The sequence below is a fragment of the Trichosurus vulpecula genome, chromosome 1, assembly GCF_011100635.1.
Source record: "Trichosurus vulpecula isolate mTriVul1 chromosome 1, mTriVul1.pri, whole genome shotgun sequence".
Lineage (NCBI taxonomy): Eukaryota > Metazoa > Chordata > Mammalia > Diprotodontia > Phalangeridae > Trichosurus > Trichosurus vulpecula.
This window is the reverse complement of record NC_050573.1, coordinates 57,822,181-57,832,868: the sequence shown is the minus strand read 5'-3', so window position 1 is coordinate 57,832,868 and position 10,688 is coordinate 57,822,181.

The window sequence follows — 10,688 nt, the reverse complement described above, 5'->3', positions numbered from 1 at the left end:
CACACAGTCAGAGACTAATGAATGATTTTTGTTCTTATTGCGGTGGCTCTCAGGAAGGGAGGGCTCATTCAGCTCTCTGGGAAGCCCAAGTACTTAGCCCTGGTTGATCTTCAACTCTAAGGTCATGCTATGAGTCTAGAGGACCATATACATTCCTAGGGAGGGTAGGGCTCACTGAAGACGGTAAGAGAATTGCTTTGACTTTATATAGACTTGGGAAAAGCCTTGCTCATTTTTCCTTAGGTTACGGAAAGTCTGACCTATATTTAATGTTACATCAGCTTCATTATTCCCTTCATCACCTCTCACCTAGAACGCTGCAAAAGCTTCTGGACCCGTGCTGGAACCTCGAGTCTCTCCCCTTTCCAGTCTGTCCTTACACGGTGAATAAAGTGACTTTCCTAAAGCACGGGTCTGACCACGTGTGTCCCCTGCTCAGGAAACTCCAGCGGCACATTCCTCTGCTTGGCATTCAAAGCTCTTCACAACCCAGCTCCCACTCACCTTCCCAGCCTTGATAGCGATACAGAGATAGACGGCCAAGACATCATTATCTATCATAGTATATTACATAATGATATATCTGTAATACACTGGAATACACATCACTTTATATGGTGATTATAATAGATCACTACGTAGTGACATATAATATAGAACTACATAGTGACATGTAATATACACCAACGTACAATATTATGTTGGAATATAGCACTACAATGTAATATATTATATATCACTACGTAGTGACATAGTGAGGCTGGGAAGGTAGATGGGAGCTAGTTTGTGAAAGACTTTCAACAATGGGTATTACCATATTTAATGATATATAAATTTAATGATATAAGATATTAATATATAATATTACATATTATAATAATACAATGTAATATATGATATATGATATAGTGATATATAATATAGTAATGTTATATTGATATATCGGTTAAAACAATTGTATACTATATGTACATATAGTCACATATATGTGTGTATATATGTGTGTGTGTGTGTGTGTGTGTGCGTGTGCCTAGCGGCAGCTGGGTCATACAAAGAATATAGTCCTGGGCCAGGAGTCAGGAAGGCTCATCTTCCTGAGTTCAAATGTGGCCTCAGACACTTCCTAGCTGTGTGACCTTGGGCAAGTCACTTAACTTTGCTTAAATGAGTTGGAGAAGGAAAAGGCAAACCACTTTAGTATCTTTATCAAGAAAACTCCAAATGGGGTCACGAAGAGTCAGAAGCGACTGAAATGACTGAGCAACAACAACAAATGTCTGTGTGCATGCGTGTGCACGCGTGTGTATGTGTGTGTGCGTGTGTGTGTGCGCGCGTGCATGCCTATGTGTGTGTATCTCACTCCCCTTTACACACTCTGGAGTCCAGCCAGGTTACCCATCTTGTTGTTCCTCACATACGACCTCCATCTCTCCTCTCTGGGCCTTTGCCATAGCTGGGTCCCTATGCCTAGAATGTTCTCACTCCTTTCCTCTGCCATCCCCCACATGAAGCCCTCATCTTCCCTGGTGCTAGCCCTTCCCCCCACACACAATCACCTTGTCTGTATTTTGTGTGTCTTCAGCACGTATTTGTAGGTGTACATGTTATCCCTCCCCCGATAGACTTTAAACTCCTTGAAGACAGAGACTATTTGACTTCTGCCCTCTGACCCCGTGCTGAGCACAGTGGCTGGCAGGTGCTTGACTCATGCTCATTGATTGATCAATACAGAAATAGAAGTCTCATGGGAGTAAGTTTTTTTTTTTGCACCTTTGCCTCTCTCTGCACTTAGCATTAACATGTTCCTGCTTGATATGAGCTCCATGAGGTCACAGATCATGTCTTACCTATGGTCTCTCTCGCCCCCAATGCCCAGCCTATTTAATAAATATTTATTGAATGAATGACCATTTTAAAAAATAAAACTTATTTAGATCCATTAAGTCCTAGAGCAAGACTTGTGTATAGTAGGAACTCTGCTTATTCTCTCATTCATCTTAGACTTAGGAAGGTTCAGAAAACCAAGGGCTAGCACATGGAGTTACTGAGCCAATGATAATATTAATAATAATAGCTAGCATTTGCATAATACTTTAAGATTTGCAAAGCGCTCTATACATGTCTCATTTCATCCTTACAACAATCCTGTGAAGCTGCTGCTATTATTATCCTAATTTTACAGACAAGGGGACTGAGGCAGACAGAGGCTAAGTGACTTGCCCAGGGTCACGCAGCTAGCAAGTATCTGAGGCCAGTTTTGAACGCAGGATTCCCGACTCCAAGCACAATCTAGGGGCTCTAACTATATCAACCCTTCAGGGATCTGATGTCATCACTGTATGTCTGCTCTTCACTGGCAGAGATGGCAGTCCTCCCATGCTTTAGCATTCAAAATTCATGCAATCATTCAAATATTTATTAAATGGCTGCACTGTGCAGGGTCTTAAACCAGGGACTAGGGAAAGATGCAATGTTTTTAAAAGGCATAGTTCTTGTCCAATACAGTATGGAATATTGAGTCTTCCTCAAAGGAGCTGGAAGAGAGCTTAGAGGACATACATTCTTACAGATGAAGGAACTGAGCCCCAAAGAGGGGGAGTGACTTGTCCAAGGTCACACAAGAATAAAGTATCAGAGCAGAGAAATTCATTGGATCATTGATATAACAATAAATATAATTAAGATTTATATAGCACCTACTATGTGGCAGGCACTGTACCAAACATTTTGCAATTATCTCATGTGATCTCACTACAACCCTGGGAGGTAGGTACTATTATGACCCCCATCTTACAGATGAACAAACTGGGGCAAACAGAGGTTAAATGACTTGTCCAGAGTCACACAGATGCTAAGTATCTGAGGTTGGATTTGAACTCACCTCTTCCTAACTCCAAGGTCAACCTCTATCTACTGTGGCATCTAGCTGTCCTGATATAGAGCTGAGGAGAACCTTAGGAGCCATCAGGTCCAATGCCTTCTTTTTCAGAAAAGGAAACTGAGGGACAGAGGTTACTTGACTTGCCCAGCGTTGCAGATAGCTGATAAGTGTCCGAAGTAGGGTTTGAACCTACAGCTTTTCTGACTGTGAATCCAGTGCCCTCAAACTCAGGTCATATGACTGCAGGTTCAGCTCCTGCGTTGCTATGGCCAAAAACATCCACTATTCTTAGACCTACCGGGTGACGAGTCTATCCGAGTTTAACTAGGCTGACATATGGGCAGCTGCTGCCTCAGTGGGTGGAGCACAGGCCCTGGAGTCAAAAGGACCTGAGTTCCAATCTGTCCTTAGACATTCACTAGCTGTGTGACCCTGGGGACGTTACCTGTGTTTGCCTCAGTTGCTCATCTCTAAAATGAGCTGGAGGAGGAAATGGCAAACCATTCCAGTGTCTTTGCCAAGAAAACCCCAAATGGGACCACAGAGAGTCAGACATGCCTGAAATAACTCAATAACAGGCTGACACATAGTATTAATAATAGATAACATTTACATAATGTTTTAAAGTTTGTAATGCACTTTACATTTATTATCTCATTTGGTCTTCAGAATGATCCTGTGAGGCAGATACTCTTTTTATGTCCATTTTACAGATGGGGAAACTGAGACCAAGAGACACAGCCAGTAAGAGTCTAACGGAGGGTTTGAACCCAGGTCTTCCCCACTCCGGGTTCAGCACCTTGGTCAGCAGTCCACCTGGCTCAGCACTTTGTAAATACTTATGGATAGATGGCAGAACCTGCTGAAGCTTGTGTTCTTTTGACATCACCTTTGAGGACCCAGAATTACCATCAAGCCAAGACAAGCTGCCCGAGGAGGATCATAGCAGGGGGCAACCCATGCCCACAAGTACATAGAATAGAGGTTAGAATAAAGGCTTGAGAGACATACAAGGCTCCATAAAATCACATCTAAAAAATGCATCTAAAAAATGAAGCTGGGAAGAAGAGATTTCATATCATCTAGGCTGATCCTCAAACAAGGAGCTGATTATCTACAGGCAGAAATGATGGCCAGGGTGGAGAGAAGGGAGGCTGGAAGGACCACCTCCCCAGAGGAGGACCTGTAACATGTGGACATGAGACATCTGGGAAATGTTTTTTATGAGTGTATTTTTAAAATAGTCTTATTGCTTTATACTCCCAACTTACTGAAGGGTGTGAGTTGAGGGGTACTGACAGATGCCTTGCCTGAAAGTTTGAAAAGTTCTACCACTCACACTGCCCATAGGAGGCAGTGAGGTACAATGGAAAGAACCCTGGCTCAGGAGATGGAGGAGTTGGGGTCAAAACCAGCCTAGCTGTGTGACCCTGGGCAAGTCATTTAACCTCTGCCTCAGTTTCCTCATCTGTAAAATGAGGATAATAACAGCACCTACTTCCCAGAATAAAATAAGGGAATATTTGTAAAGCACTTTGAAAACTTTAAAGTACTATATACATGCTAACTATTATGATTATTACATATTTGTTGAAGGAATGAATGAAAGAATGAACTTCAACACTTTCAGGGCTACCCAAGGCTGTTACCTGACTTGTTAAGCACCAAGTGCTTTCTGCCAGAAAGGAAGGCAGTATGGGAACCCCAGACAGGGAGTCAGGGGAGTTGGATGCTAGTTCTAGCTCTCCTAATGATTAAGTGACCATGAACAATTAAGTGACCTTGGAATTTTGTTTCTCTGCTTTGTGAAATGGGAAGATTAATTTCTACCCAAAGGAACTTTCCTGTGCACAGATCTATGATTTGGGGTCCACTGAGACCACAGGGTCATAGATTTAGAGTAAGAAAAGCCTTTATTGCTCATCCCATCCACTCCCCTTTTACAGATAGGGAAACTAGTCAGGGAAGTTCAATGATTTGCCCAAGGTCACACAAGTAGCAAGTACCAAAGCCAAAATTAGAATCTACATCCTCTCACTCCAAATCTAAAGCTCTTTTCACTAGGTCAAGCATCTCATCATCTTGTCCTTAATGAATTTGTCCTCATTAAGTTTAAAATATAATGAGTTTCAAGTGTTTTGAAATGTATAAAGCATTATCCCTTATTCTTTTGTCCTATCTGAATCACATCTATCCAAAATCCAAACACTGATCATTCCCAACATCTGCCTCCTCCACTCTTCACCACCAAGTTGTTGAACAGAATTGAGGGAAGTCAGAGATGAAAGAACCATACTGACTGAATTCTCTACAAATCTATGCTACCTAATTTCATCTGGGCACTCATTGCTTCATGGAAACCCTTTTGCCCCTTGCTAAGTGATGTGCTGTCCCATTCACAACCTTTAATTCTCTTTTCAAAACTCCCACAGTATCACCTCCCCCCACTCTCTCAGCTGAGACCCTCACCTCCTACTTTAAGGAGAAAATCAAAGCCATTGGCCACAACTTCCTTCTCCTCTCTGCTTCACCCAGCCTTAAAAAGACCCTCACCAGATCCTACCATTTTACTTCTGCTACCTATCATCCTATGTCCATCCTCTCTTTTTCAGGTCAAGTCAACAAGCATTTATTAAGTGCTTACTTCTCTTCGTCTCCCATCACTCAGATGCCTCCTGCCACTATGTCCTTCACCCTTGTCTCACCTTTCTCCCTGACAAGGTGGGCATGCACAAGTGATCCTATTCTGACCTTCCTTCTCCAGCATGATCTTCTCCTGTATCATCCCTACTTTCACTGATCTTCAATTTCTCCTTATATACTGACAGCTTTGCTACTACCTATGATAATCGGTCAGTCACTAAACATTGATTTGGCACCTTCTATATGTCAGGCACTGTACCAAGCACTGGGGATGCAGAGAGAGGCAAAAGACAGTTACTGTTCTTAAGGAGTTCACAGTCTAATGGGAGAGACAACACGAAATCTGCAGCTAGGTGGCGCTGCAGTGGATAAAGTACCAGGCCTGGAGTCAGGAAGACTCATTTTCCTGAGTGCAAATCTACCTTCAGACACTTACCAGCTGTGTGATCCTGGGCAAGTCACTTAACCCTATTTGCCTCAGTTTTCTCATCTGTAAAATGAGTTGGAGAAAGAAAAGGCAAACCTTTGCCAAGAAAACTCCAAATGGGGTCACAAAGAGTTGAACACAACTGAAAAACAACAGAACAGCAATAACCACATACAAACAAGCTAGATACCAGATAAATTGGAGATAATCAACAGCAGAGAGGCAATCAAATTTAAGGGGTCCTGGGAAAAGCTTCTTATATCATGTGGGATTACAGCTGGGACTCGAAGGAAGCCAGGGAAATCAGGAAGCAGAGATGAGGAGAAAGACTATTCCAGGGATGGGGGACAGAGAAAATGCCCAGAGACAATGGGTAGTATCTTGTTCAATGAACTGCAAGATCAGTGTCACTTGATCCTAGAATACATGGGGGGGGTGGTATTATAAGCTGTAAGAAGAGTAGGAAGTGAGGGGAGAAGCAGGTGATAAAGGGCTTTGAATGCCAAACAGAAGATTTTCTGTTTGATACTTGTGTCTTCCTCAAAAAACCCTCATTTATACCATCCATCCCCATTAGCTATCATCCATATCTCTCCTCCTTGGGGAGGGGGCTCAACTCAGTGCTTCCACTTTCTTTCCTCTCACTGTCTTCTTCACTCTCTACAATCTGGCTTCTAACATCATCATTCAATTGAAACTACCCTCTCCACAATTACTAGCCATCTCTCATTTGCCAAATCTAAAGGCCTTTTCTAAATCCTCATCCCTTCTTGACTTTTCATACTTGTAAGGCCTTTGCTATTAGAAATCACCTTCTTCCTCTCTTCTCCATAGATCTTTGTGACACTGCTCTCTCCTAGTTCTCCTGATACCTAGCTCCTTTTAAGTCTCCTTTGCTAAATCTTTATCCAGGTTATGTCCACTAAACATAGGCTCCATCCTGGGGCCGCTTCTCTTTTCCCTTTATACTATTTTGCTTAATGATGTCATCAGCTTGCATTATTCAATTATCACCTTTGTCGATAGTTCTCATATCTATTTATCCAGCCTTCACTGATATCCTAACCTTCAGACTCTCATCTCCAACTGCCTAATAGACATCTCAAACTGGATCTCCTATAGACATCTTAAACCCAGCATGTTCAAAATTGAACTCATTATCTTCTGCCCCAAATCCTGCCTTTTCCCCTAATTTTCCTATTACTGTCAAGGGCACCAGAATCTTCCCAGCCCCCTGGGCTTACAACCTAGGTGTCATCCTGGACTCCTCGCTTTCATTTTTCTTATCTGAATTGTTAATAAATCCCTTCATTTCTACCTTTGCAACAATCCTTTAATATATACCCTTTTCTCCTCTGAACTTCCACTGCTGTGGCATAGGACCTCCTCCCCTCACTCCTGAACTACTGCCATAGCCTGCTGGTGGGGCTGCCTGCCTCAAGTCACCCCCCAGTTCAGTCCATCCTCCATTCAGCTGTCAAAGTGATCTTCCTAAAGCCCAGATTTAACCATGTCACTGCCCTATTCAATAAATTCCAGTGATTTCCTTTCACCTACAGGATCAAAGACAAAATCTTCCATTCATCATTTAAAGTCCTTCATAACCTGCCCACCTTCCTAACTTTCCAGTTTTCTTAAACTTTAAACACCTCCACTCACTCTATGATTCAATAATAACCGTCTCCTTGCTGTTCCATCTTTGGGCTCCCCTACATTTTTACTGGCTGTCCCCCATGCTCCAGTAACTCTCTCCTAAGCTCCATTAATTCCTAAGTACTTTAGAGTTCTCCAAAGACTACCCCAATTCAGGTCCTTTCATGTCACACCCAGGCTATTACAATAGCCTGCTGGGTGCTCCCCCTGGCACAAGTCTCCCCGGACTCCAGTTCATCCTCCACTTAGCTGCCAAAGTGAACTTTCTAAAACCCAGATCTGGCAGGGTTACCCCCTCCCCCAATTTACTATACTCCCAAGGTTCCCCAAACCCTCTACTTGGCCTTTAAAACCTTTCATAACCTAACCTAGCCTCTTCCTATCTTCCCGGTCTTCTTACACTTTAATCCCTCCCTCACAACACTGGCCTTTAGATGTTCCTCAAACAAACACTAAGGTGCATTTTTACTGGTTGTCCCCCATACAAAATGTCCTCCATCCTCATCTCCATCTCCTGGCTTCCTTTAAGTCTCAGCTAAGATCCCTCCTTCTACAAAAAGTCTTTCCTGGTCACCTTTAATGCTAGTGCCTTCCATCCATGAATGAGCTCCAGTTTTTCCTATATGTAGCTTGTTCGTGCATAGTTGTTTGCATGTTATCTCTCCCATTAGACTGTGAGCTCCATAAGGGCAGGGACTACGTCTTTCTTTTTATCTCCAGCTCTTAGCATAGTGCCTGGCACATTTTGTTGTTTTTCAGTCATTTTCAGTTGTGTCCAACTCTTTGTGACCCCATTTGGGGTTTTCTTGGTGAAGATACTAGAGCAGTTTGTCATTTCCTTCTCCAGCTCATTTTACAGATGAAGAAACTAAGGCAAACAGGGTTAAGTGACTTCCCCAGGGTCACACAGCTAGTAAATTTCTAAGGGTGAATTTGAATTCAGGTCTTCTTGACTCTAGGTCCAGAGCTCTATCCATTGCCTGACCTAGCTGCCCACAGGGGAGGTTAATATGCCTGTACAATAATTAGAGACGTTGTGTGGCTCAGATGAGATAGCACGTGTGAAGGCCTCAAAGCCTACAGAAATATTTGCTCTGATTGTGTTTTATAGGTATCAAAGGTGCTAACCTTATCCCCCAACTAGATGGAGAGCTTGGGAAGCCAGGAGATGGGTCCTACATAAACCTCGTATCTTCCCTGATGCCCCATGTGGAGTTTTGCATACAGCTGACACCTCATAAACGTCTGTTGTCCCTGCTTTTGTTATTTTTATTACTACTACACGGGATACCCTTTTACTTTCCTGTAGGGGCCTTCTTGGGAAAATATTTTATACAGAAGGAAGGGGATGGAAAGGGGGAATTCCAACATCTCAGCAGGACTTCTGGGCCTAAGGGAAACTTTCTCCAACCCTTTTCTTATCAGAAAACACAAAGGCTGAAGGGGGAGAAAGTAGAGAGAAAGGTCCGGGTCCTCCCAACACCTTCTTTTTCCCTAGGAAAAGCAATAAAATGACTTAGTGGTTTAGTGTTCAAAGGGGGCCCTCACACACACAATTGATCATTAACCCCAGTCCTCAGGAGAGCAGTAAACCCTGGAGGAGGGCAGTTTGGAAAGGGATCCTTTGGGGCAATTATAAGACAATTGGTTGGGGATGATTGAACAAAGGGTTGAGCACAATCCCCGGAAAGCTATTTCTGAGAAGGCAACACCTAAAAATAAAGATTCCCCTGACTGCCTTCTCAAGGTTTTTTTTTTTTTTTTTTCCTGGATGAAAGGGCAATGAGGGTGGTGGGGGATAGAGAGGAAGGAAAAAAGACATAGATCGCTTCAAACAGGGACCTTGGACAACTTGGAGCGCCTGGCTCTGCCACTGAATAGTTACGGTTTTGTGGAAACTTATTTTCCTCTCTCTGGACCTCATTTTCCCTGTCTGTATAAAAAAAAAAACCACCAAAAACCAAAAACACTTGGACTTCATGATTTCTGTGGTCCCTTTCAACTGTGACATTCTGTTCTGAGAGCTCTTCTAGCCCTGATATTAGCCTTCTAATGGATTTGCTGTTGTTGAGTTCTTTCAGTCATGTCTGACTCTTCGTGACCCCATTTGGGGTTTTCTTGGCAAAGATACTGGAGCTGTTTGCCATTTTCTTCTCCAGCTCATTTTCCAGATGGGGAAACTGAGGCAAGCAGGGTCAAGTGACTTGACCAGGGTCACACAGTTAGTAAACATCTGAGGCTGGATTTGACCTCAGGAAGATGAGTCTTTCTGACTCCTAGGCCCAGCAGTCTATCTACTATAGCGCCACCTAGCTGCCGATACAGCCTCCTATTTGGTCTCCCTTCCTGTCCCTCTCACACACAATCCGTCCTCCAATTCTGACATTCTCTGTTTTAAGGACCCTTCCGGCTTTGACCTTCTATGTTCTAAGGTCCATAGAATATACAATATAATATATCCAAGCTGGGAGTGTCACTAGAACACCCTTGCTGCAAAGAACTTTAAAAATCCATAAGGTCTCTGCGAATAAGCGCAGCTGAAGTAGATGGCGCACTAGACCTGGGGACAAATGACCTAGACCTGGTTCTGACACGAGTTAGTTATGTGACCTCGGACAAATCACTTCCTCTCTCCCAGTCTCAGTTTCTTGACCCATAAGATGGACATGAAAACATTGCCCCACCTGTCCACTACCACTGGAGCTTATTGAGATGAAATCTCTTTGTAAATATTAAAGTACTCTATAAATGGGAGATATTGTTACCTGGAGAAGGAATTAACCCAGCAATCAATGGACTGCAAAAGGCAGAGGTGAGAAAAGAGAACTCTGGGTATGGCGTACAGCCAGTATGAAGACTCAGGGATTATTTTGTGTGGGGAAAAGCAAGAAGACCAGTTTGTCTGGACCCAGAGCATGTGAAAGGGGGCTGAAAAGTGAGTGAGGAAGGGTACTAAATGCCAGTCAGAGGAGTTTGCATTTTATCCTAGAGTTAATATAGGAAGATCCTGGCATTTATTGAGCCAGAGAGTGACATGGTTAGACTGGAGCTTCAGCAAATTCACTTTGGGAGAAGCGTAGAGGA